This window comes from Stomoxys calcitrans, chromosome 3 (assembly GCF_963082655.1).
Source record: "Stomoxys calcitrans chromosome 3, idStoCalc2.1, whole genome shotgun sequence".
In the NCBI taxonomy this organism is placed as follows: Eukaryota; Metazoa; Arthropoda; class Insecta; order Diptera; family Muscidae; genus Stomoxys; species Stomoxys calcitrans.
In genome coordinates this window covers 196,064,967-196,091,771 of record NC_081554.1, presented here as the reverse complement: position 1 = coordinate 196,091,771, position 26,805 = coordinate 196,064,967, and the positions used below count along the sequence as shown (strand labels likewise).

Genomic DNA, 26,805 nt, shown 5'->3' with positions numbered 1-26,805 from the left:
TGGCTTTTCAGGTTTAGGAAATCCAGACGCTGACAGAGCGAGAAAGAGCAGTAAGGACATCAAGGACATAATCTCACGAAACATATTATGCCGACTTTGACGAATTGAATGGAAATTGTTTTAGGTAAAAGTGCCCTACTTACTGGCTAAGATGAATGCGTATCAGGGCACATAACCTTACCAAACCAACCACTTATTGGATAAATTTTAACATGGCTGGGTATCTAACAAATTTCGCCTGAAATTATTTATTATGTAACGCCAGGATTTGAACTCAAATGTCGCCTGAAATTATTTATTATGTAATGCCAAGATTTGAACTCAGGCATTCGACGTCGTAGGCGGACATGCTTACCTTCGCGCTGCGGTGCCCACCATACCGGAATCGGTATAGAATGGAAAATAATTAAAGAATATGTGAAGGGAACAAACTACTTTAAGTTGGTTTTTCAGGTTTAAGGAAATCCAGACGCTGATAAGAGCGAGAAAGATTAAAAAGGACAATAATATGGCTTTCGCTATTCTTTGAGGTATGGAATAGAAAATGTTTAAGGTAAAATTGCCATAATTACTTGCCATAATTCGGGGCAGTCATGACTTTCAACATAAATTTCAAATCTGCTATGAATCGGTCCATAACGTGATGTAGCTCTTGAGCTTCTGGCAGGTGCAGTTTGAAAAAAAATTTCGGGTATTCCGAAATGTCTTCAAACTGGCTCTAAGAGTCTAAGTTAACCTACAGTTGACAGCATAAAAAACAAATTTAATGAAGAAAAAATTATAAACAAGAGGAGAAAGAAGGAAAGAAAAAACAACAATAGGAAGCGCAAGACAGGTGCAGTAACTTGTTATACGAGAATGAAGTACTCGTATATGCACACCTCAGATAATATGTAGCGTGTAGTGAGTGGTTGGTGGTGGTGGTGGTGGTGGGAGCTGAGGAGCATCGTATCGGTTTGGAGAATAAAGTATCAAGTGCGTCTGGTTGCATGCCTTAAGAGTCTTAAATAAATAAACTTGCAACACAACAACGACATAAAAACGAAGAACAAAGATATATGTGTGTACGTATGTATGCACATGTATTAAAAAAATAATCATGAAAAATACACTTAATTAAATTTCGAATACGTGCCGTGGTGGCTGGCGTGACGTGTGTTGTTTAGCAAAAGAACGTAACATGCAAAAAAGTGTAAACTCCTAAGCAACAAGTTGTGAAGCTGTAAACGCGTTTTGCTATCTTTTTTTTTTTCTTCCACATTCCCTAAATATGCGAAGCTTTTCTAATCAATTGAAATTCAAATTTTTAGTGCTTTGCTGAAAAATAAATCAAACAAAATCAAAAAAAGGAATTTCTTTTAAAACATACATTATTGGCATTACACAGAGCAGCCGAAGAAGTAGGTGCCATTGTTTTGGGATAACAACGTCTGTCACAAAGAGCCAGCATTCATTCACAACACTGAGCCAGTGGCAATTTACAGTCAATTATCCATCAATAAGGTAAGTGTCTATCGAAAACATTTTCAGCGTCTGCACCTTTTTGCTTATGCACCACCCCCTTCCCGTTTTCATTTCATCATACCTGTATTTGAATTGAATTTGTTCGAAAGTTGCCAAAGCAAACGGCTCAAGCTTGCGAACAATGATTCTTTTTCTATAAGCCAAAGAGGTGAAATTTGTAACAACTTGTTGTTTATTGTTTAGTTTCTGCTTTTGTTTATTTTTTCATTTTGATGATGACAGTAGTTTTTCTTGAGTACGAGTAGGTATTACTTCAACTCAACTCTTTCTTTGCTCCATGTGTGAGGCTTTCATCATTGCCTTCGCCACAAATTTTTGCCGTTTGAATTTTGCTTCTCCAAAGCTTTCTTTGACAATGTGATGTGTTTTTTCTTTGACAATGTGATGTGTTTTTTCTTTGGCTTTGTTTTCTGTTTCATCTTAAATATCTCATGTATGTTGGCACCTCTATTGCCCCCGCTGTTGAAGTTCCTTTTCAATGACTGGGGTAAATATCAGCTTTAGGGTTGCCAGATGTTTACCGAAAATAACAGGTTTTGAGGAGAATATTGCAATAAACATTTTCTATGCAGGATGCACTTATAACAGCTGAGTACTTCGAACAGCTGAGTACAATTTTTTTTTTTATTTTTCTACTAAATCTAAATGTCAAAGGCTTGACAACACTGATGTGATTTTTTTCTAAAATCTTAAAAAGGTGTTTTTTAAAAGAAAGTAAATGCATTTTTAATAAAACTTAGAATGAACTTTAATCAAATATAGTTTTCACTTTTTTCTAAAGCACGCTAAAAGTAACAGCTGATAACTGACAGAAGAAAGAATGCAATTACAGAGTCACAAGCTGTGAAAAAATTTGTCAACGCCGACTATATGAAAAATCCGCAATTACTTTTTGGGCAACCCAATATTTGATCCGATATTCCCCACATACGCAACAAAACAGTGATGAAATAATACAAATATAAAACACATTTGAAGAAGATAAGTTGTAAAACAAAGTTTATTTCTAAAACCACTTTGTCATTTCAATTTACGGCATTTGCCACTCAAGGTAGATTTTTTGTTGTTGTGCTAACGACGCTACTTCTTAATTGTATCATGTTTTCTATATAAGAAAAACTGTCAAGCAAATTTAGTGAAAATTTCATTGACATACTTTATTAAAAGCAGCATTCACTAATAGAAGGTTAGGTCATTAAGGATGTCAAATCTGCCAATTGAAAATTTCATCAAATATGAGAAATCGCAAACAAAGAATGAATGTAAAAAGAGAACAAGTTGACATCCTCAATGCCAAGTACTCCCAAATATAAAAAAAATTGTATGTCGGCTGATAGCTTGGCTAAACCTTATTCAGTGAATCCTGTATTAAAGGAAATTTTATTGAAATTGCTTTATAGAGATTGTTTGCCTTTTAACCTTGTACTGACTTCGACTTTTCAGTGACGAACAAAATGCGAACGTATTTTGAGTTCCATAAATAAAATACAAGCGACATGTCGCTGCGCCAATACAAATTTCGCTTTAAAGCCTAGTACTGACTTCATTCACAATGAAAATCCGAAGGGCTCTTATCTTTGTCAGAACACAAGAAGTCAAACAGAGTTTTATCTTCAGAGAAATTTCATTTCCTTTAGACAAAATTTCCATGAAATTTAGGCAAAATTTCATTGGCTTTAAAGAAATTTTGTTACAACTTTGTGAAAACAAGCTGCCCCGGCATGATTCGCTCTCAGGACCATGGGTCCTTCTGGTATCATTGATTTTCTATTGGATTACTTTGTTGTTGTTTTTTACTATCAAATATATGCAGTATAAGTGCCACACTGAGTATAACACTTGTAAAAAACCTTAGATTTTTCCTGGGCCAGCTTTAATGAGTTGTAAGATTTGTACTCTACTCCCTAAGACTTCCCATTTGAGTCTCATACTTTGGATACTCATGGCCTTGGATACATAGCTTCCATACGTTTGGTCGAAATCAGAAGAAAAGTGAGCCGAAGTATATTTCGGAGATACATAGTTCTATATCAATTTACTTTTCGACCAAGACTAAATCGGGCAAGAATTAAATACGCCGTTTATGGTTCGTAAATCTTAATTTGGGAGACTTGGATAGTCGTATATGAACCCATTAGGAACAGATATAGTGGGTTCCAAAATAAATGAGCCTTTTGTGGAACCAAGACCTAAATTGGGAGATCGGTCTATGTGGCAGTCAAATATGGTGCGATCTGGATCATATTTAGGAAGGATGTATATGTGTTTTATACAACTCAAATGCAAAATTGTTTCCACAAGAATGATTGATGATGATTGACAGTCTAAAGACTTTAAATCGCACGATCTAGGCGGCCATTATTACGCGTGCTGCGTGGCACCGTCTTTGTTGAAACCATATGACATGCAAGCCAAGCCCTTGCATTTTGGCCGAAAAAAAAATTGTATATCATCTCACGGTAGCGCTCACCGTTACGTTACGATTCACAGTTACGTTACGATTCGCACCAGCCTATAAACCGCACCAAACTCTGTCTTTTTCTGGATGCATTGGTAGCTCTTGCAATGCTTCTGGCTGATCTTCACTCCAAAATCGACAATTCTGCTTATTTACGTACCCATTGAGCCAAAAATGAGCATCGTCGCTCAATGGAAGAAGCGCGCGATTTGCAACCTCTCATTTACAAAACTCTCCAAATATTTTTCACTCTCACACGCTCTTTTTTTGGAAAAAGAAGCGACTTCCGCAAACATTTGTGCAAATTTTTGAGTACGCGAACACTCATAAGCTGGAGTTACATACTACGCGTAGCAATCATGCTTACTTGAGCAATCTAATGCACCGACATTTGCTCTTTTGGTTGAGTTACGTACCATGCGCCTTTTACTGCGCACGAATTTCCAATAATCAGTTTATTTGTGTCATTTCCAAAGTTAATTTTAATGGAAAAATATATAAAATAGTGTAACAATAAGTGCGGATAAAGAAACAACATTTGCTTACTGTCCAATTCCGCTCGAGGAAAAATTAAGAATTTCAGCGGCTATTCCGAGAGCAGAATAGAATACCATTGATGCGAAATGTTGCCATATTTTCTAAATTAACTTAAAAGTGTACGAGAAGCCCAACTGGATGTTTATCCAAGATACATATATTCATTTACAGGTACGAGCAGTTGGCCAACAACAAAATATTGAGTGCACTATCTGTCAAAATCAGTAATTAGTGCAACTCTGATTTTGAGTATGTTACTAGTTCGCGTCATTTTTCGTGTTTTATGTGCCTTATGGTTCTTAACTATAATGTACACACATAATCAAAACTCGTTGAAAGATAGTCCACATCGCGAGAAAAAAATTGTACTCGGCTGTTTGTTGTAAACTACCTGGTTTAATATGTCTTGGGTTTATCCCCACGATTATCCGGATTTAAAGCTCTAGTCAGCCGATTTTATAAAGGCAAAACAGATGATCGAGCCATTAAATCCGGATTTAAAGAGCAGTGTAAATGGGATTTTACACGAACTTTATTTTTACTAAGAGAAACCTGCCCATAGTGTGATACGATTGAAGCTAACAAAAGAAAATCACTTTTCAAAATTTCACATTTTATTTGTTCGATTAGAGCGTAATCTATTTCTTCTGACAACAATATCAGCTGTTTTTGTTGTCAATCGAACGAAACCAATCGCAAATTCATTTGTTTTCACAGCTTTATGATTTAACCAGCTTTCGCACAACTTTAAAAATTTGTACGCATAAAAATTAGGTTTTGCTAACACTTTTGGGTTATGTCATACGAAAATAACATACAAGTGTGATAGCAAAAATGATGAATGGTATGTAAATTTTGACATACATAATGAATTGCATTGAATCAGGCCTGTTCCGATAACTGCAATCGCAAGAATTATGCGAATTCGACTTTAATTTATGTTCCGGAAATCGAAAATTTTTCGAATTTAAAATCGGTCAGACTTGCCCCTGCTAATTCAGAATAAATGCGTTAATTTCATTATAGATATGATATATTTTTTAAAATTGTTGGATTTAGTTCTGTATGCAGTGCATTGCTGCATATCCAGGATTCACTAATAGAAGGTTAAGTCTTTAGCGAAAACATAAAGTGGATAAACCGCATTAATATCATTAAGGATGTCAAATCTGTCGATTGAAAATGTCATCATATAGGAGAAAACGTAAATAAAGAATGAATGCAAAAAGAGAACAAGTTGACATTCTCAATGACAAGTACTGCCAAAAATAAAAAAAAATTTTGTAGACTGATCGCTTAGCTTAACCTTATTCGGTGAATCATGCTGCATATCTATAGAAATAATTCACATCTTAATAGTCCATGTTTATGCATTTTTTACAAAGAATTTTGATTTATTTAACCACACTCCAAGTTCACCGCTGTCGCTGTTGATATTTTTTGCGAATTCATTGCAAACACATAGGGATATAAACATCTGATAACATTTTCCTACAAAATATTGCAAAAATACGTCAGTAAAATGTAAAAATATAAATGGTTATTAGATTAAGAACATATCTCAACTTTTTTTTTATTCATAAAATGCTTTTGGGCATTTCCAAGGCGTTTTCTATTGAATTTATCAAATTTCTTCTTAAGGCTATTACTATATTCCTTTTTTGTGATATTTTTCGCCGATTACTTTTCTTAGATAATAGATTTTAAAGCAAATAAAATGAAAATCGCACGGAAACTGGAGAATCAATCATCGCACGAATTGCTACGATTTGTAATCGCAAACTTCCGTGAAAATCGGAACAGGCCTATTTGTTTATAATTTGCATCATGAAATGCATTTCTTGAAAAAGTCGTAATTACTTGAAATTCGGCGGATGCCCCTGGCCACCCTAATGTGGTAATAAGAAAACAATTCAACAATCAGCAAAAAATACCCATAAACCGGCTTTGCTCTTATGTTATTAGAAATTTGCTTTATTTTTTCTCTTCTTTATTATTGCTCTAACATTCGAATGAGAGCTTTGTGTCAAACGAACAGATATGCAAAGAGATCTATTGCTGCTCTCTCACTCTTCATCTGAGAGTTGTCGTCGGTTTGTGACAGTAGCTGTCAGTTGACGCAACTACTGTCTGACAACAAATAGGCAGACAGACAAACAAACAAACGGTTCATCATCCATCTGTCTTGCTAAACCCCCCAACTAACTCCATTATCAGTCATGTGAGGTTTTAATGGTTTTTAATGTGTTTTTTCTTTGTTTATAGTTTTACATAAGTTTTGAATTTCGCCCCTCTTTCTCTCTAATTAGTTTTTGTTTTTTTGGTATGAAATAGTTTGGAACGAATTTAAATTAGACAATTGACAATGGAAGAACCAATAAACCCCAGACAGTAAGAGAGCCCCAAAACAGACGAATGAACAGACAGAATGAACGAAAACAGACATGCAATAAAAAAAAAATAACAGATCCATTAAATGTTAACAATTTCAATTTCTAAGAATAATGCCAAATCGAGTTCAAAGAAATCGTTGTTTTGTTTTTGTGCAATGCCAATTTGACTTTTGTGCCAAGTCAAAGATAGAAAGATTACTTGGAAAATTTATTCAAGAAGTGGTATTTATGGATAAGGCTTCACATCAAGAGGCATCTATGGTTGGAGGCCACCGTAGCGCAGAGGTTTGCATGTCCGCCTATAACGCCTGGCAGGATCATCAAAAAATTTTTCCGCGGTGGTTATCCCCTCCTAATGCTGGCGACATTTGTGAAGCTTCTCCCCAAAGAGGTGTCGCTCTGCGGCATGCCGTTCGGAGTCGGCCATAAAATGGAGGTCGCTTATCATTGAGCTTTAAATTGAATCGGACAGCACTATCGACCAACTCAAAGGGGATGTCCCCTATGAATGAAAATTAGGAATTGGAGGGGGAAAAGGATGTAGAGGTTATTGACATTTGTCTAAAATCTCTGGATGTCATAGTGGGTGGGAAAAACATTGGCCGGAAAGTTCGGGCGAAATAAGAATTCTCTCTTTAATGCATTGTCCGGTCCTGCAATGTCTAGTATCTCTGACAAACATCCCTACATCAGGAATAAGAAGACGAATATCAGACGAACACACACCATGAAAGTACCGATAGAACAGCGCCAAACAGCCCACATTGCGACTAAGTTGAAGGGAGGCAATAGAGTTGGATACTATTATACTGTCCCCAATGAACGTCATCGCTGTAATTCTTACACCGTTTAAGGAAGCCTAAGCACTTGAATCCTTTTTTCGATACTTCAAACACATGTTTAGCCCAACGGAATATCACTTTGTATTTTCACGCCCAGAACATCAAGAGCTTCTGATTGCTCAACATCTATATCGTTGATGGACAAAAATGATTGTTATGGGTCAGCGAATCGTACCTGTATCCCATATTTAACAGAAGTAGCTCATATATGTAAATAAAGTACCACTTTGTACGTTTTAGTACCAAAATGAACGAATATCAACAAAATCTTCTAGTCGCTCGGTACGTAGTATTCAAAATTTCAGAACTGTAGCTCAATCCGTAAAGAAGGTGCCATATTGTACGTTCTAGTACCAAAATGTGCGAATATCAACTAAATCTCCGGTACATACTGCCCAGAAGTACCTGTACCCCAATTTCAGTTATGGTGCTCATTCTATAAAGAAAGTACTAAATAGTACCAATTACAGCACTTACTTTTTATTTCACTCCTTGTACGATTTCAACATTTCAAATTTGGTAAAACTTATCGCATATTTGTCAAGACATCGATCATTTTTAGCAAATTTTTTAACTTTAACCTTCTCCGTTCACTGTAAAAGATATTTCGTACTTTTTGGTATCAAAATGTATGATTTGTTAAAAATTACTTAGTCAGCCAACATATATTTCTTAGAAGAATTTACATGTTAAATTGCAGAGCTCTAGTTCAATCCGTAAAGAATGTGTGAAATTGTACCAAATACGGTACTAAACGTACGTTTCTTCCGTTTCCATTACTATTATTAATTTTTTTTCTATCTACCACCCTTATTGCGCAACAACAACCATTTACGCCAAATTTTGAAGTTATAGCTCTACCCGTTCGCCCTATGCAAAGTTCACATATTTCGTACCTTTTTTGGTACTTTTTTGTTTCTAAATATTCAAAAACTCTTTTTGCATCTTAATTTAGGTTGTCATAGTGTACCTAAATTCCAAAATTGAATGCTCTACCACAATTAACAAACCAGGTACCAAAAAGTACCAATTGCGGTACTAAACGTACCATTTTTCCACTTCCGGTACTATTTTGGGAAATTTTTGTCACCAAATCTTATTTTTTCGAGAAGCTCTTTGATTGGAGCTCGAAATCATAATTCTATCCCCATCCGTTCGCGCTGGGTAAAAATTCATATTTTCGTACTTTTTAGTATCTACACATACGAATATCACAAAACGCCGTCTTATAGTGCGCCTACGACCTAAGGCCCACATTCGTGCCAAATTTCATGATTCTAGCTTTAGCCGTTTGGTCTGGGCGTTGATCAGTCAGTCAGTCAATCATGCGTCTCTTTTATATATAGAGATAGAGATAGGGCCCGACCTCTCGATGTACATGCCGAGTTTGGTCCAAATGGGACCATATTTCGTTATAGCTGCTATGGGTTCATAAATTAGGCATTATGGCGATCCGAGGTGGTGGGCATCCAAAGTTCGACCCGTTCGAACTCAATGCTTTTTACTTGTTTTGGTTTGATTTTTTCATTTACAACTTGTCCATCCATCGTTGGGACGAAAAAAACAAACAATTTTATCAATTGAGGAACTTCTGATATTCATTTATATCATTATTAATCAGTAACAATGCATGGCTGACAATCACCTACAAGAAGACGTACCACGTTGGTTTTAGATTATAAACTCCATAATGATTAATATATTTTTAAATAATTTCACTATCAAGCACGTTTCTTCTTTTTTAATATTGGCTTACATTTTAAGCTTCGTAATGAATTCACAGGTGATCAAGCTAACATATAGCCCCAAGAAAAGGGCCACGCTTGGGATATGAAAAAATAACGAACGAGAAAAAAACCTTTTTGAAACAACAAACATCCGCCATTAAAATTTATAAAATGTAAAGGGATGTGAGGAAAGTTTAGTTTGCCCGGTTACTCCCCTCATGCCTTCATTATCATCATCATCCCAGTTCAATGGTTCACTGAATACAAAACGCATTTCAAAATGTTGCATTTGCATTTGAATCAAATTCGAATTGAATTCGAGTTTTCATAAAAATGTTTATTCGACCGTAACGTAATGAAGTTAAATGAAACGGGTGTTACGAAATGCTTTCTGTGTTTCAGCTGATAAGGCTGTTAATTTTTGAAATTTTTTTATCAAACCATTATTATAAATATTTTGTTTTATTTAATTTTTATTACAATGATAATCCAGTAAAAGCGTCATCATAGCTGATTGCATTTGTCTCTCTGAAAAGAAGGTATTATAAAGAAAAGTTTTCTCAACAAATGAATGTATGCTTGTATGTACGTTCATCTATCCATCCATCCATCTATCTATGCGTCCCACTAGTGAAAGTTATACGGTGCAGCTGATCATGCGCAGAAGGTGGCAGCCCAAGATGATGCGCCATGCGCGTTTTGTTTGTGTCATTAAGGCATTTTTGCCTGCTCTTGCCTTTGTGGTAAGTTGGTTTGGTTAGTTCCCCTCCAGCCTCATCTCATAACAAATGACATTGCATTGTGTGACATCGGGATATGGTAGTTTTTTTTGCTTCTTATCAATGCCATCTGAATGGAGGTCTACCAGCGAGTTTGTATGAAGTCTCTGATGATGATGGTGATGACGATAATATTTTATTTTTATTGTTGCCTAAGGTACTCGAAAAGTTCATCAAGACTGGTTTGGAGAAATGCTGTCTCAAATGTAAGTTTGAAAATAAATTAAAATAAAATTGAAACTTGTTTGTACCCTCTATCTTAATGTTGTTAAAACAGAAGATTATTTGTAAATAAAATCTAAGATGCATGGGCTAGAATAACTTAACAATTATTCATAGAGTAGGAACAGATGATATCATATCAGGTATTGGAAACGTTGAAAGGAAAATATAGTTTTTTGTTTTTTTAAGAACGTACACTCAGAGAAATTTGTTAGTAAAAACAGCAGAAACGTTTGCTGTAGCAGCAGAAAGTCTGCTAAAAATGCGACAGCAGCATTTTTTTGCCAATGTCTATTTCCGATTTTATTCGCAACGAAAATGCCTATTAAATTATTGCGAAATCTGACGCAGAACACAAGCAACGACTTTTCCAGCTGTGAAGACATCAAAGAAGAAGAGACTATAGAAAACCTTCTGTGAGTGTGTCCCACACTAGCAGTCAAAAGGAGTTATACTTTAGGTTCTCGTTTCTTTGAGAGCCCTTCTGATTTAGCAAATGTGAACATTCGCAAGTTAAGTCTGATGACAGACTGTCACTTAAACCAAACCCTAACTTATGGTCGGAATGGGGCCATATATGTATATACCTGCCAATTGAGGTTTATGGGCCCATGAAAAGCGCTTTTATCAACCAATTTTTTCGGAATAGTGAGCTGTGTTAGGATCTTTGAAGCCTGTGCTGGACTATAATTGCATGTAGCGCCCCTATAGACCGATCTCTCAAATGAAGGTCTTTCATCCATAAACATCCGATATGTTAACCGATTTCGAAGAAATTTGGAACAGTGAATTATGTTGCACCCCTCGATGTCCGAGCGAGTTTGGTCCAGATCCCTATTTCGATATAACTCCATGGGTCCATATATGGTACATTTTTCCCCGGATATTGACCAAATGCAGTTATTGTATATATCCGCACTACTACAAACCTGATTTTGAGAAACAGAACAACGTAAAAATTAACGCGTCAGTATACACCAAAAGAAATTAGTCTGATAATATCAGCAGACTGTCTGGTAACCTAGCCGACTGGGTCGTGAAGGGCTGTTTCAATGGATTTGCCTTTACTATATACATGCTGCTGCCGCGACAGGCAATTTCCAGGTATCTTTGCTCTAAGATGTGTTTCTATCAACCTCTCAAGAGTCTTCGGCATAAAGGATAACAGACTAATAGGACGAAAATCTTTCGTCTTCCTGCTTTCGGAAAGAAAATAACCTTCGTGTCCCTCCATCCCACAGGTATATATGACATTCTGATACAAGCAGATTATATCTCCCTAAGCCAGAGAACCAGTCTATCAGACATAGCTTGCAATTCAACCGGTGATACATCATCAGGGTCTGGCGAATTAAAGGAGTCGAAACTTCTTATCGCCCAAAGGATTTTCGTCTCAAAAACAATTTCCCTAATAAACTCCGACGAATGCCAGTGACAACCTCTTTTGGCGCCACGTTGTCCGTTGGAGAATTTCCCGGGAAATGTAAATCAACGAATAGTTCTAGTGTTTCCTCACTAGATATTGTCCATACATTCTCTGACTTCTGAATATACCCCACCGTAATAGGTCTCGAGGACATAATCTTTCTTAGCCTAGAGGCCTCAGATGTATCCTCCACGGAGCTGCAGAATTCTACTCAGGATTTTTTCTGAGCCTTTCTCAGCTCGCCCTTCTATTTTCTTAGCTCAGCCTTATAGATTTCCCAATCGTGTGGTGCTCTTACGGCTTTTACTCTGTTGAAGAGTTTTCTGCAGCCCTTCTTTAGACCAACCATCTCTGGGGTTCACCATGGCGGTCACTGTTTGCGCCTTGGCCTGGCAATAGTACATGCTGACACAAGCGAGTCATTCAGGAGTCAAAACTCTTAAAGAGCGTGTTGGTTTGCCTAGGAAGGCCGATTGCCTAGGCAAATTATAGGCATGCGAAGAAAGAATAGGTTCGGCCTTGTCTTTAAGACTCGAACTTGGTGTCTTCGTCAAAAGTCCTGCTTACCAGTCGTCTGTCGGCTAGTGGAGCCTGGAGCAGCCGCGCCACCAACCGAGGTTTCAGCAGTAGATAACATGCTACGGCCTGATACCACCACCGCAGCTGTTGGGTCATTGGAGTCCATGCTAAACCTACTTCCGGGCTCTAGATCTGCCGCTCCATTGGAAACAGGCGCAGATCATCAACCGCCTAATGGACACCACTATCGTAGCTATCCTTGAGTGACATATATTGTTCTTCCAAAAATAATGATCTATTACGAGCCCGTTTTAAGGGCTTTAGCAAGATATAGTCCGATATAGCCCAACGAGTCGAACATAATCTGCCTACGTACAAAAAAAGAAATTGTGCAAAGTTACAGGTTAATGCCATAATTTTTTCCATCCCTGGTATTGAGTCTGTCGAGTGAAGAATGCTGATGACGTCTTTTGTGTCCATCCTACCGATGTCTATCTATCCCATTTTTCTGCACGTAGCTGAGGACAAAACTTTTTTGCAACTGCAACGAGATGGCTTTAGGGATTAGTATTGTCGCGGTGAATAAGACTCCATTGTTTCTTTGTTCGGGCAATATTTTGAAAGACCCTGCAAAGATAATCTCTCCCCGAGTTCCCTAAAAGAAATCTGCTGGAACAGATTTAATGTCATAGAAGGGACAGCGGTTGTATCATGAAAGTTATGAGCTGCTTGGAAATTTTGATACAAAGATCAATTCGGACATTCCCAAGTTAATGACGATGAGAATGCTTTTCGTACACTGATAGAAAGAGGACAGTACTTTTTCAATACCGGCTGGTATTATTTTATTTGCGTTATTGGCAAATATTTTTAATACCATTAGGCATCCATTTTAGTACCAGGCGAAGGAGGGTATTAAGAACTGACGGCGTCAAATTTGTATTCTTGTCATCGCAGCTAAAGAGCTGTTTAGCTTGTATTTAATATATTGATGCCATTATAAATTACTCATGATTTTATATATCATCCATACCATCCGGTATTGCGTTGTTACCATACGGTGTTGCTTTACTATTAGTACCGCATGGTACTGAAATGAGCACGTTTTCTGGGTGTACCTATGTACACTCATCACAAGACCTCACCATCCATGGCTTTTAACAATTCCCCATAATAATTTGGCATAACTACGGAGGTCCTATACATATCTCCATCACTTCAGCTTCAGTTTTAGAAGACCAAAACTTATTTGTCGCAGTTTCATCAAGTTATCCCACATATCTTCTCTTTTGTGCAAAGCTATAAATTTGTTATTATGTATTATTATTTTTACTATTTTTAGAATAGTTGTAATTTCTTTTGCTTACCAATTTCAACTGTTCGCCATCTACTAACCAGCTAATGTATGAAAATCCAAAAAATGGTATCAGCTTGGTGTGGGCATGCAACAAGTGCACCTTGCTATGCTTCATTCCAAACACTCCATTCAGCCGGCTGCGACCAAAGCAAATCGACCCACCACCGTCAGTCGCCAGACAATAAACACACTGCCATTATTGGCCAAAAACCACCAACAGTGGATAGTTGCACTTGACTGCAATTTTTGAACGTATTTTTTTGTTTTTACCAAAAAAAGGCATAGATATACAAAAAAAGCTTAACAATATCACAAAAAGAGTTAATGACTCATAATAGAGTTTAATATGAAAACTTGGTCCCTACTATGTGGCAAGAACTAAAGATTTGTAATTGGGAAAAACAAGCAACCTGCCCAATGGGTAAGGAGTGGCTCTTGAAAGTTTATTTTACCTATAGAATTTATCATTTCCGCTGTGCTTTTAATGTTTTGGGCGTTTACAGCCAAGGGATATTCTCACCATGGCTTTTGTGAGTTTTATTAGAGGAAATGTATGTTTTTTTTTATTGCAAATAAGCTTGAGATTTAAATAGGAAAGAATTTTTAAATACGAGGGTGGTTCGTACAATTTTGCCTCAAACTATTCGAAGGGGACTCAATACAGAGAAATAAAGCGAATTTTATATTCATAAAGACGTAGCCATATCTAAGTTCACGCAAGACCTTTGGCAAGAATATAAGTAATAAAATGCAAGTTTACAATCCAAATTAGAAAACCTTTTAATTACGATTAAGTACACTTTTCTTGATTTTAGTAATTTTTATAGTACTTTATTTATGCCTGGCACTTTATTGAAGTCTGAACCTACTTTATTTAAACCTAATCTTATTTAATTTAGACTAACTTAAATTGTCAAGTACAAATCTAGACTAAAGATAAGAATTTTAAATTACAAGCTTGAACTTGAACTTATGATACCGCAAAGGCTTCCCAGCGGGAAAGTTCAGGAGTAAAAGCTGCTTCTTAAAGGCCTTATTTTGGAGATACAAGACATGTCAGAGACCTTCCCTACTCGTTGCCATTTAAGAAGGCGTGTCCAAAAATATAAGGCCTTCCCTTCTCATATTCAAAAGTAGGGCATAACCAAAAGAAGGCCGTAACCAGTAATGCTCTCGCAATGTTATTTGGGAGTGACAACTTTATTTGATTTTGCTCAAATTTGGCACAGTCACGGTTTTAATGACATCTAACAAATATGGTCTGAATCGGTTCATAACCTGGTATAGCTGCCATATAAACCGATCTCCCGATTTTACTTCTTGAGCCTCTAGAGGGCGTAATTCTTACCCGATTTAGCTAAAATTGCACAGTGACTTCTTCTGTGCCCTCTAATACACGTGCCAAATATGATCAGGATCGGTACATAACCTCATATAGCTCCCATGCAAATCGATCTCCCCATTTTACTTCTGAAGTCCCTCTACGGCGCAATCCTTATCTGATTTGCTTGAAATTTTGCACAATGGAATATACTATTGTCTTTAACATCCAAGCCCCGATTCGGTTTAGAACCTAACACAGCTCTAACAGCATAGCAATTTACATCCATTATCCTTTGTTTGCCCTTTTTTTTTACTTTTTCTGTATGTATTTTCTTAAATAGGTCGTAAAACAATTCAATGTGTTGCAAATGAAATGCTTTTACATATCTATCCTCCCAAAAAAATTAACTGTTGGCAACACTGCTCTTAGTGACTCTCATAGTTACTGTTCTAAATTAACCTCCATCTAAGATTTCTCACTAACAAATACACCTACAACAACAACTGTATGCAGCTAGTATGTGTTGTTGCGACAAAACCAGATTTCATTTTGAGAGCTCTTACTCTCTGCAATGGCATTTTCGAAATATCTAATGTTTTATTTACTTATAAATTGCCGGTCTCTTTCGTAAATTGAATAGCAAATAAAGTCAAATGCTGTCGAGTCTAAATAAATAAGAATGAGACACATACTTGTGTTTGTAGAAAAGCGGTCATATTATGTAGGGTCGTGTGTGATAAGATAAGCTCCATAAAGTCTCTTTATTGGTAAATTGACATAGCCTAATCGGTGCGCCTGGTTGGTAACATTTGTTTTGATGGATTTTGTTTACATTTTTGTTATTTTTAAAAAGTTTTTGTTTGTAAAATAACACCGGTATTCACAAAACTTACTAATGTAGATTTGAAAAAGGTTTATTTGACAGTTCTATACTGTCTGTTAAACTATTTTAAGGTTTTTTAAGTTTTGTGAATAAGGCCGTAAATTATTATTATTTTTGTGTTGAAGATGAACTTGGTGCTTTTCTCCCTAGATTAGTCCTTTTAGGTCGCTAAAAACGAGAATAGGTACCATCTAGTGCTAAACGAAAAAAGGCACTAAGTGGACAATTTTTGCATTTATAGTTAATGGTTTTTGCCCTTTGTTTTTGTAAATTTGAGGGGTATACCTCTTCAAGTTGATATTGAACTTTCCATTGAAATACTAGCCTATTTCATTAAACATAAATATTTCATTAAGGTATAGGAGATACTTATATCATAAAGTTTAAGCCCAATGATCTGGGACCACCTTTTCCTGAGTCCGAACGGCTTGCTTCTTACTGACAACTCTTCGTAGAAAGTCTTATATGGCTGAATTCTTCATTAATAAGAGCAAAACCAGTACTGAATGAAGGGTTCTTCTGAGGTTCTACCTGGGACTTATGCCACGCGTTCTAATGGCTTTACCAAATCAACAGCTGGGTGATCAATGCGAAAACATTGGATGGCAACGCCAAATTATTTTGCGTCAAATCGTACACTCGTTGTGATCTTCTTCGATTTGTGTCGTATTTTGAGAACAATTCTAATGCTAAGCCAAGGTTTTCCTTTTTATACCCTCCACCATGGGATGGGGGTACACTAACTTCGTCATTCCGTTTGTAATACATCGAAATATTATAAAGTCGATCTAGCCATGTCCGTCTGTCTGTCTGTGGAAAATACGCTAACTTTCGAAGGAGGCGCTTGAAATTTTTACAAATACTTTCTAATGGTGTAGGTTGGGTTTATATTTGGGTTTATATTTAGATATAGCTCCCATATAAACCGATCTCCTGATTACACTTCTTCAGCCTCTGGAGAGCGCAATTTTTATCCGATTAAGCTGAAATTTTGCACAACAACTTCTTAAAAGACTTTCAACATACGTTCCAAATATGGTCTGAATCGACCCGTTACCTGATATAGCTTCCATATAAACCATTCTTCCGATTTAATTTCTTGAGTCTCTATAGGGCGTAATTCTTATCCGATTTAGCTGAAATTTTGCACAATGGCTTTTAGTATAACCTCTTATATACGTGCCATCAGCTAAAAACCTGATATAGCTCCCATATAAACTGATCTCCCGACCTCTCCGATTTGTATGGGGGCTTTTTCTATGACCTCTAAGTTCCTATATAAAACGATCTCCCGATTCTTATACGTTTTGGATGAAAATTTGCACAATGGCATACTATGGTCTCCAACATCCAAGCCAAGTATGGTGAGAATCGGTTCATAACCTGATATAGCTCCAATAGCATAACAATTCTTATCCATTATCGTTTAGAGTAAATTTGCATCATTGCCTACCACTTTAAAACGCTAATATAAAAATGTGTGACTAATCTCAGTTAATGTTATAAACATTTTTAAGTACATAAGGTCCACTAGTATTAAAAACGAACTAGTTGATAAACTCATTATGACTGATTTGTATTTAAGAGGGTAGTATGGAAAGTTGGTTGAATTCCAAAAACGCCTAAACCACTATTCTCATAAATCATTTTTTCGTAAAAAAAAAATTGAACCATACTTGGCACAGTTGTTGAGAGTCATAACAGAACACTATATGCAAAATATCAATCAAATCGGATAAAAATCGCGGCATGTAAGGGCTCTAGGATTTCGAGAAGTCAAATCGGGAGATCGGTTTGTATGGGAGCTATATCCAATTCTGAACCGATAATAACCTACATCAATATTAAGTATTTGTGCAAAATTTCAAGCGGCTAGCTTTATGCGTTCGACCGCTATCGTGATTTCGACAGACGGACGGACGGACATGGCTAGATCGAATCAGAATGTCGAGAGGATCCACAATATATATACCTAATAGGGTCCTAGATCAATAATTCGAGGTGTTACCAACGGAATGACGAGGTTTGTATACCCCCATCAAATAGTGGTGGGTATAAAAAATGAATTTGTGTTGGTTTGTTTGTTTAGATGTTCCTTATAGACTCAAAAACGGCTGGAGCGATTTTCTTGAAATTTTCAAGGATGGTACAGAATGGTATTTCAGGGGGGGCGGACCCTCCCGCTTACCCTAATATTCAAAAACGCCAGATCTCGTCGAAGGTTGGTGCCATTCAAACGAAATTTTGTTTGATTTTTTATATTAACCTTAACACGAAATTTTGGCATGTAGTGCTCAGGTGGGCCGCCCCACCCTTAAAACTGGCAAAATAGCTATATTGACCAATCAGGACAATATGAAACTCAAATGATACATGAGAGTAGGAAATGATTGTGATATCTGATTGTGGGTCCCAGTATTTGGGGGCCAGTACACCCCCAGAACAACCCACAATTCGAATATATTTACCGACCATGTCAACATGGGGCTCAAATGAAAGGTATTTATGAGTACAGCAAGAATCTCGTTTCCAGACCATGACAATATGGGGCTCAAACAAAAGGTATTTAGGAGTAGAGTACGAATCTTAAATCTATTTGCCAAAACCCCACCCCCAAAACCCACCCCCAACAGGACTTATTTCTTGACAATGGCAATATGGGGCTACAAAAAAGGTATTTTAGAGTAGAGCATGAATCTTTTACCTACTTTCAGGTCCAAGTGTTGTGTGACCACCATACCCTCAAACCAGACCCAAAATGCATATTTTACCGACCAGTTCAATATGGGTCTTAAATAAAAGGTATTTGAGAGTAGAGTACGAATCTGATAGCTATTTTCAGGATTAAGTGTCTGGGAGCCGACCAGAATCCAAAACTCAGCCCAAACCGGGCATATTTAGCAACCGTGAGGCTTAAATGAGGCTGAGGTGCCGTCTCTCCCCCAAAAGATTCTCAAACAGGACATATTTATCGACCATGTTAATATGGGTTTAAAATAAAAGGCATTTGGGAATGAAGCACTAATTTAATATAACACAGAAAAAAATAACTCGTAGAAAAAACCAAACTTTGTAAAACTTGAAATTTAAATTTTAGCATTGAATGAAGACATTCTTTGTTGAAGTACGTAATAAGTCTCTACAAGAGACTTGACAGACAAAAAAACTTTAATTAAAATTTAATTTTTTTCATTTCACTTATTTTAGAGTTTTCAGCGTAAAAAATTAGAATTTCGTATGCAGAAATTTTTTTTTAAGAGTGGTTTTTACCTTTTTTTTAAACACACCACCGAAGGATGGGGGTATATTCATTTTGCCATTCCGTTTGAAACACATCGAAATATCCATTTCCGACCCCATACAGTATATATATTCTTGATTAGCGTAAAAATCTAAGACGATCAAGCCATGTCCGTCCGTCTGTCTGTTGAAATCACGCTACAGTCTTTAAAATTAGAGATATTGAGCTGAAACTTTGCACAAATTAATTTTTTGTCCATAAGCAGGTTAAGTTCGAAGATGGGCTATATCGGAGTATATCTTGATATAGTCCCCATATAGACCGATCCGCCGATTTAGGGTCTTAGGCCCGTAAAAGCCACATTTATTATCCGATTTTGCTGAAATTTGAAACAGTGAGTTGTGAGAATTGGATATAACTGCCATATAGACCGATCTCTCGATTTAAGGTTTTGGACCTATAAAAGGCACATTTATTGTCCGATGTCGCCGAAATTTTTTACAGTGAATTGTGTTGGGCACCTCGACTTCTTTCTGCAATATGGTTCAGATCGGTTCCGATTTGGATATAGCTGCCATATAGACCGATCCCTCAATTTAAGATCTTGGGCCTATAAAAGGCCGATTTCGCCGAAATTTGGGACAGTGAGTTCTGTTAAGCCCTTCGACACCCTCTTCAATTTGGCAAAGATCGGTCCAGATTTGAATATAGCTGCCATATAGACCGATGTCTCGATTTAAGGTTTTGAGCCCATAAAAGGCACATTTAATGTCCGATTTCGCCTACATTTGGGACAGTGATTTGTGTTAGGCCCTTCGTCAGCTCTCTTCAATTTGGCCCAGATTGGTTCAGATTTTGATATAGTTGCCATATAAACCGATCTCTCGATTTAAATTCTTGGCCCCATAAAAGGCACATTTATAATCCGTTTTCGCTGATATTTGACACAGTGACTTATGTTAGGCTTTTCGACATCCGTGCCATATATGGTTCAGATCGGTCTATATTTGGAAATAGCTACCAAAAAGACCAATATTTTGTTCAATAAAATTGAACAATGACTTTTACTTATTAGACCACTCAATGTCCGTGCCGAATTTGGTCCAAATCGGACCATATTTCGATATAGCTGCTATGGGGGCATAAATAATGCATTTTTCACCGGATTATGGTGAAAGGTGGTTTACATATATACCCGAGGTGGTGAGTATCCAAAGTTCGGCCCGGCCGAACTGAACGCCTTTTTCCGTGTTGTTACATGTTTTGCTGGTAAATTTGCATCACTGCCTACCACTTTAAAAAGCTAATATAAAAATGGGTGACTAATCTCAGCTAATGTTATAAACATTTTTAAGTACATAAGGTCCACCAGTTTTAAAAACGAACTAGTTGATAAACTCATTATGATTGATTTGTATTTAAGAGGGTAGTATGGGAAGTTGGTTTAATTCTAAAAACGGCTAAATCGATTTTATTATAAATCATTTTTTTATTTAGATGTCATTGCAGGATATTGTCAATGCTTTCTATTCAAAGCATAGCACAGCAAAGAACTTTCAACAGTATAAGTCACTTTTATCATCAAATTTTTTCTAGAAAAATTAAAAAATTTTCTAAAAATAAAATATTTCTTTTTAAACTATGGCAAACATTTCTTAAAGAAAATGTTTTCAGACAAAACTTTTCAAAATCATTTTAAAGAAAATTTTCCTAAATATTTTTTTGTAACAAATATCTAATTAAAATCTTGAAGAAGATAATTTTCTCTGCAATTTTAAAAAACATTTTTTAAAAAAATTTTATAGAAAATCTTGTCAACATATTTTTATAGAAAAAATATGCCAAAATTTTTTTATATAAAAATTTGTGAAAATATTTTTACCTTAAATTTTATAATTTTTTTTTTTATAGAAAATGTAAAAAAATATTCTCTAAGTGTATCTGCCTGGAAAACCTTGCATTATATATGTATATATGTTTAGTATAGGAAATGTTTTATAATTTTAATTCTTTCAAATAGAAAAATAACTTTTTTTAATTAATTTTCCAACTAATCCAATTGTACCAACTTTTTTCTTCGGAACCAAATTTTCTAACAAAGTTTGCAGCATATCAAACTCCATTTATCATAGCACCGTCATTAATTTTGATAAGCATTCACCTTGGCTTGTGTGATTTCAATTTAAGACACTCACCTTTATCTTAAGAAAAAAAATTCAAATATGGTGCCGGCATCCGTTATCAATAGAACAAATTGCCACTGTTTTGTGTTTAAACAAAATATTGCTCTGCTCAGACTACTATAACCAATGAAAAAAATCACAAAAATATTAACAAAAATAAAATTCAGGAAGATAAGCTTTATTTTCAATTATTACATAAGCCAAACAAAATAGACCATCAATTTCCGAAATGAAACACCATTTGAATAAATTTTTTTTGAAATGTGATAATAAAACACCGACAGACTAGAGCTGTCATGCATCGAATTGAAAAAAATGGACATTTACATATGCCTGTATTCGTTTTTTTTGGTGTTGATTGGTATTCAAGTGAAATTGAAAATTCATTTCTTCAAATTCTGTTGCTACTGTTTGGTTTGTTTGGGGGTTACGTGTAAAAAATTTCTCAAATCACCAAATACGTTGAAACGTGGTTTGAATTTTTTGTTTGTTTGGCGTGCGACTGATTTGTTACTGTCTTCATTTTCACTTGACCACATCCAGTCATCGACACAAAATTTACTTGTGTTGCAATGAAAGTGAAATGCGTTATTTCACTTTCTGCATTGACTTACGTCATTTCTACCTTCTATAGATAGAGCGGTATGAGCTTAGTTGTCAACCTTCCTCAACTAAAACATTTTGCTGTCTGCCCAAAGAATGACCAGAAAGTAATTTTTCTTAAGCAATTTGTTTGAGGGTGAAATGTTTTGACCTTTTTAGGATTTTCATTTTGAGCTTTGAGGTGATTTCTAATTTTGACCTATTCGGGAAGTATGTATTGCCTTTGGGTTGAGGTTTGTTTTCATTTTTAATTGTTAGCAAAAAGTAAACAAAAAATTTCACCTTTTGGTTAAACATAGAGAAATTTGGTTTTTATAGAAAGTTTTTCGTTTTTTTTTTAATTTTTAAAAATTTGCTTTTTTTAAAAAAAACTTTGTTCCCTGTTGTAAAAATTTTATTTCTTTGAATATTTTGTACCAATTTTAGTTTTTTATAGAATTTTTTTTTTTCAAAATATTATTTTTATGAAAATTTCTAAGGATGATTTTTATTCCCTCCACCATAGGATGTGCGTATACTAATTTCGTCATTCTGTTTGTAACTCCTCGAAATATTCGTCTAAGAAACCATAAAGTATATATATTCATGATCGTCATGACATTCAAGTCGATCTAGCCATATCCGCCTGTCCGTCCGTCCGCTGTCTGTCGAAAGCACGTTAAATTTCGAAGGAGTAAAGCTAGCCGCATGAAGTTTTGCACAAATACTTCTTATTAGTGTAGGTCGGATGGGATTGTAAATGGGCCATATCGGTCTAGGTTTTGTATTAGCTGCCATATAAACCGATCTTTCAGTTTGACTTTTTGAGCCACTAGAGGGCCCAATTCTCCTGCGGCTTGGCTGAAATTTTGCATGAGGTGTTTTGTTACGATTTTCAACAACTGTGTTGAGTATGGTTGAAATCGGTCCATAACCTGATATAGCTGCCATATAACCCGATCTAGGATCTTCACTTTTTGAGCCACTAGAGGGCGCATTTCTTTCTGCTTGGCTGAAATTTTGCATGAGGTGTTTTGTGATAATTTACAAAAACTGTGCTGAGTATGGTTTAAATCGGTCCATAACCTGATATAGCTGTCATATAAACCGATATGGGGTCTTGACTTTTTGAGTCTTTAGAGGGCACAATTCCTATTCGATTTGGCTGGAATTCAGCATGACGTGTTTCGCTATGACTACCAACAACTGTGACAAGTATAGTTTAAATCGGTCCATAACCTTACATAACTGCCATATAAACTGATCTGGGATTTTGTCTTCTTGAGCCTCTAGAGGGCGTAATTATTCGATTTGGCTGATATTTTGTATAACGGCTTCTCCCATGACCCTATTTGGTCATTATGATTGATTGCCTATTTTGGGATGAGGTGGTTCGCTAGATATATGTGCAGAATAAAGATATCTTATTCGCAGTCCACAACCTTATAACTCTAATTTTAAGCCCATATTGGCGTGATTGGTATATAGAGCTGTTTTGTGGGGGGCGTCTATAGGGGGATTATGCGCCATACCTCATCTGTCACTTGAGCACAAATTTGATGCATTATACTCAAAAATATCTATCACTTGATCGCCTTTGTTTTAATGGGTCAAGTAACCTATTGGAGGCGATTTTAAGAGGTAAAGCTCCACCTAGATTCTTGGACACAAAGTTTAATGTCATATTCGTAATTGGCTACCAAATACCATTCATTTGAGCCTCATTTAGATATGATCAAGTAATAGTCCCACTTGGGCGGCTTTTTGGGGATTGGGCGGCCACCAAATACTTGGACCTCATATGTCATATTCATAGTCTACTCCCGAATACCTTTCATTTGAGTCCTTTATTGATATGTACGTGCAATATGTCTGTTTGAGGAAGTTTTTCGGGGTTGGGCGACCCCTTGGATACTTTACCCTAGTTTTAATAACATATTCTAATTCTACCCTCCAATACCTTTCATTTGATACATACATTATCCCTATCGGTCAACTTTTGATTTTAGGTGGTGTGTTTAGGTTAACGGGGGAGGGTCCGCTCCCCTATTATATAGCCTATTCTTCCTTCCCGACTATGTTCGTAATGCACTCCCTTTTATTCGAGACCCTTGTTGTCATGATCGTTCAATAAGCCTATTGTAGGGTGTTTTGGGGTCGGGACGGCCCCCCAGTAGCTTGTGCACAATTTTCAATATGAAATTCGTACTCTACTCCTGAATAGCTTCCGTTTAAATCACACATTGTCCCGATCGGTCCACTTTTAGTTTTGGGTCGTTCTTTAGGGGTAAGGGGGAGGGTCCGTTCCGTTAACAAATAATTATATAGCCTATTGTTCCTTCCAGACCAACCCCCACAATCTGTGAAAATGTCAAGAAAATCGGTTCAGCCGTTTTTGAGTTTTCTAGGAAAATTTTGCGAATTGTTTTTCATTAAAATGTGAATTTGCTTAAATTTCCTTTTTTTTAAATTTTTTAAAAAATTTGAAAAATTTTATTCCTATTTTTTTGTAAATTTCTTTTGCAAAAAAATGGTTAAAACTTTGTGAAATTTTGTTTCCAGGAAATTGTTATCAGAATTTAATATTTAGAGAAAATTTTGTCAAAATTAGTATTTATGGAAAATATTTTTATAGATTGATTTTATCAATTTGATTTTAATTATAATTTTTTTCAAATTTGATTGTTATAAATTCTTTTTATATTTTTATAGAATTTTTTTCAAAATTTAATTTTAAAAAATTTCAAATTTTATTCCAGGAAAAAAAAAATCAAAATTTTATTAAAAAAAAAAAAATTTTTCAAGACTTTCTTTTTGGTTACAGTTTGATGTGTACTAAAAATGTTATGCTAAAATTTTAATTTATTTTAAATATTTTGTCTAAATTTTATGTAGTCGAAAAATTTGTTAAAAAATGCTGCTGTGCCACAGTGGCATCCATGAACCGTCTCTTTTTATCCTCATTCATACATACAACAAGCAATGACATGTACATGTGTACAAATGCGTTAATAATTACCATTTTCACTTTAGGCCCACAATCACTTTTGTTGTTGACATGTTGCTGCCGATGGCAGTTGATGTTGATGTGATGTTTGTTGTTGGCATTGCCATTGCCACTGCGTTTGGTACAATGATAGCATAATTATTGCTGCTTGCTTATGTTTATGCTTATGTTGCTGTTGATGTGATTATTTTCATTAGTTTTTAAGCACCGGAGGTGATATTGTAACTCGGATTAGTCTGCTTTGCAAAAATTAACTTTTTTCTTTAGTCACATTGTCTTTGATTTTTTCTAATTGGGTTTGTGTGTGTACTGTGTCAGTAACAATTTTTCATAAGGCGCTTTTATCTTCTGCAATTTTATTTAAAATATTTTTTAGTTATTTTCTGTTTGCAGCCTTTTCTTTGTCACCACTATAGATTTGATGGTATATCATACATTTTCTTCTACGGTTGGCAAATCATTTCAGTCAAAATTAGATTTTCAAGAAAAATGCTATTTTGTTAAAATTTTTTCAAAAGTGATTTTCTTAGAAAATTTTGTTAAAATTAAGTTTTTATAGAAAATTACGTAAAATTATATATTTATAGAAAATAATGTAAAATTAGACTTTTATAGAAACTTTTGTTAAAATTTAATTTTTATAGAACACTAACTGAGTCCGGCTCGCTTCGCTCCGCTTCCATTTACACCAATCAAAAAATTAATTTCTTTTTCCTACTACCGCATTCACAAAAATTAATGAAGCCTTAAAATAGGTTTAATTGACAATTCTTTAAAGGAAATTTGTCAAATAAACCTATTTCATATGAAAATTAAGTTTTGTGAGTACCGGTGTTAGTCTATAAGAAATTTTGACAACCTTTTAATTCTACAAGGTAGGAAAGTTAATAAAATAATACCGCAAACAACCGAAATTTAAATTCCTATACTTTATTTTTCTTTATTCAAAGGACTGATAGGTTGTAATCAACTTTGACCACTCTACCCTATCTTTGCTTACGTTGACGTTTCCATTCAGATCCAATTGTAAACAGCCAATAGAGGGCGCTAGATTGAATGTAACCATATAATACTTTTGAACAAAAACGTGTTGCACTGCAGCACGTCGTTTGGACTTGCCGACGAAAGAAAGACTCCTTTTCGATAATCTTAAATTTGAATCGAAAAAAACTGATGAATATGTGAAATTTTGCAAATTTACAAATTTTGCCCATAAACTTTCCGCAAAGGAATAGGGGCAAACTTCTCACATATCAATGAGCGCAGTTCGATTCAAGTTTAAGCTCAATGATAAGGGGCCTCTAAAGCTATTAAATCACTCAGTATCCTGTTGATTGATCGACTGATTTGCAATCGACAGCCTCATATAATGTTTTGAACCCCATATTGTCATGATAAATCTATACATCCGCTTGGTAGGGGTCGTCTATTGGAGGGTTGTTCACCACACCCCTTTTGCCACGTGAGCACAAATTAGAATGTCGCATTACACTCAAAAGTGTCTAACACTTGATCCCCCATTATCTTAATAGGCCAATTAACCTATTTGAGGAGCTTTTAGAAGTTAAAGCGCCACCTAGATGCTTAGACCCAAATACTCGTAATCTACATCCAAATAACTTTCATTTGAATCCCACATAGCAATGATGGGCTAATATGCACATTTAGTGGCTTTTTGGAGGTGAGACGACCGCCAATTACTTGGACTTGAGTTTTTATTTCTTATTCGTAATGTACCCCTTAGTACCTTTCATTTGAGTCCCATATTGATATGTATGTCCAATTTGTCTGTTTGGGGGAG

General features: G+C 35.7%; 1 protein-coding gene across 2 annotated transcripts in view; it reads left to right on the top strand.

The window, feature by feature from the left end:
• The window catches only part of LOC106091508 (myosin-VIIa), a 68,834-nt gene that overhangs the window by 5,056 nt on the left and 36,973 nt on the right, over positions 1-26,805 (top strand). For both annotated transcript variants that reach the window (XM_059364791.1, XM_059364790.1), the window contains exon 2: positions 1,311-1,503. The gene's annotated coding sequence lies outside the window, so the exon portion shown is untranslated. The remainder of the gene's footprint in view (positions 1-1,310; positions 1,504-26,805) is intronic.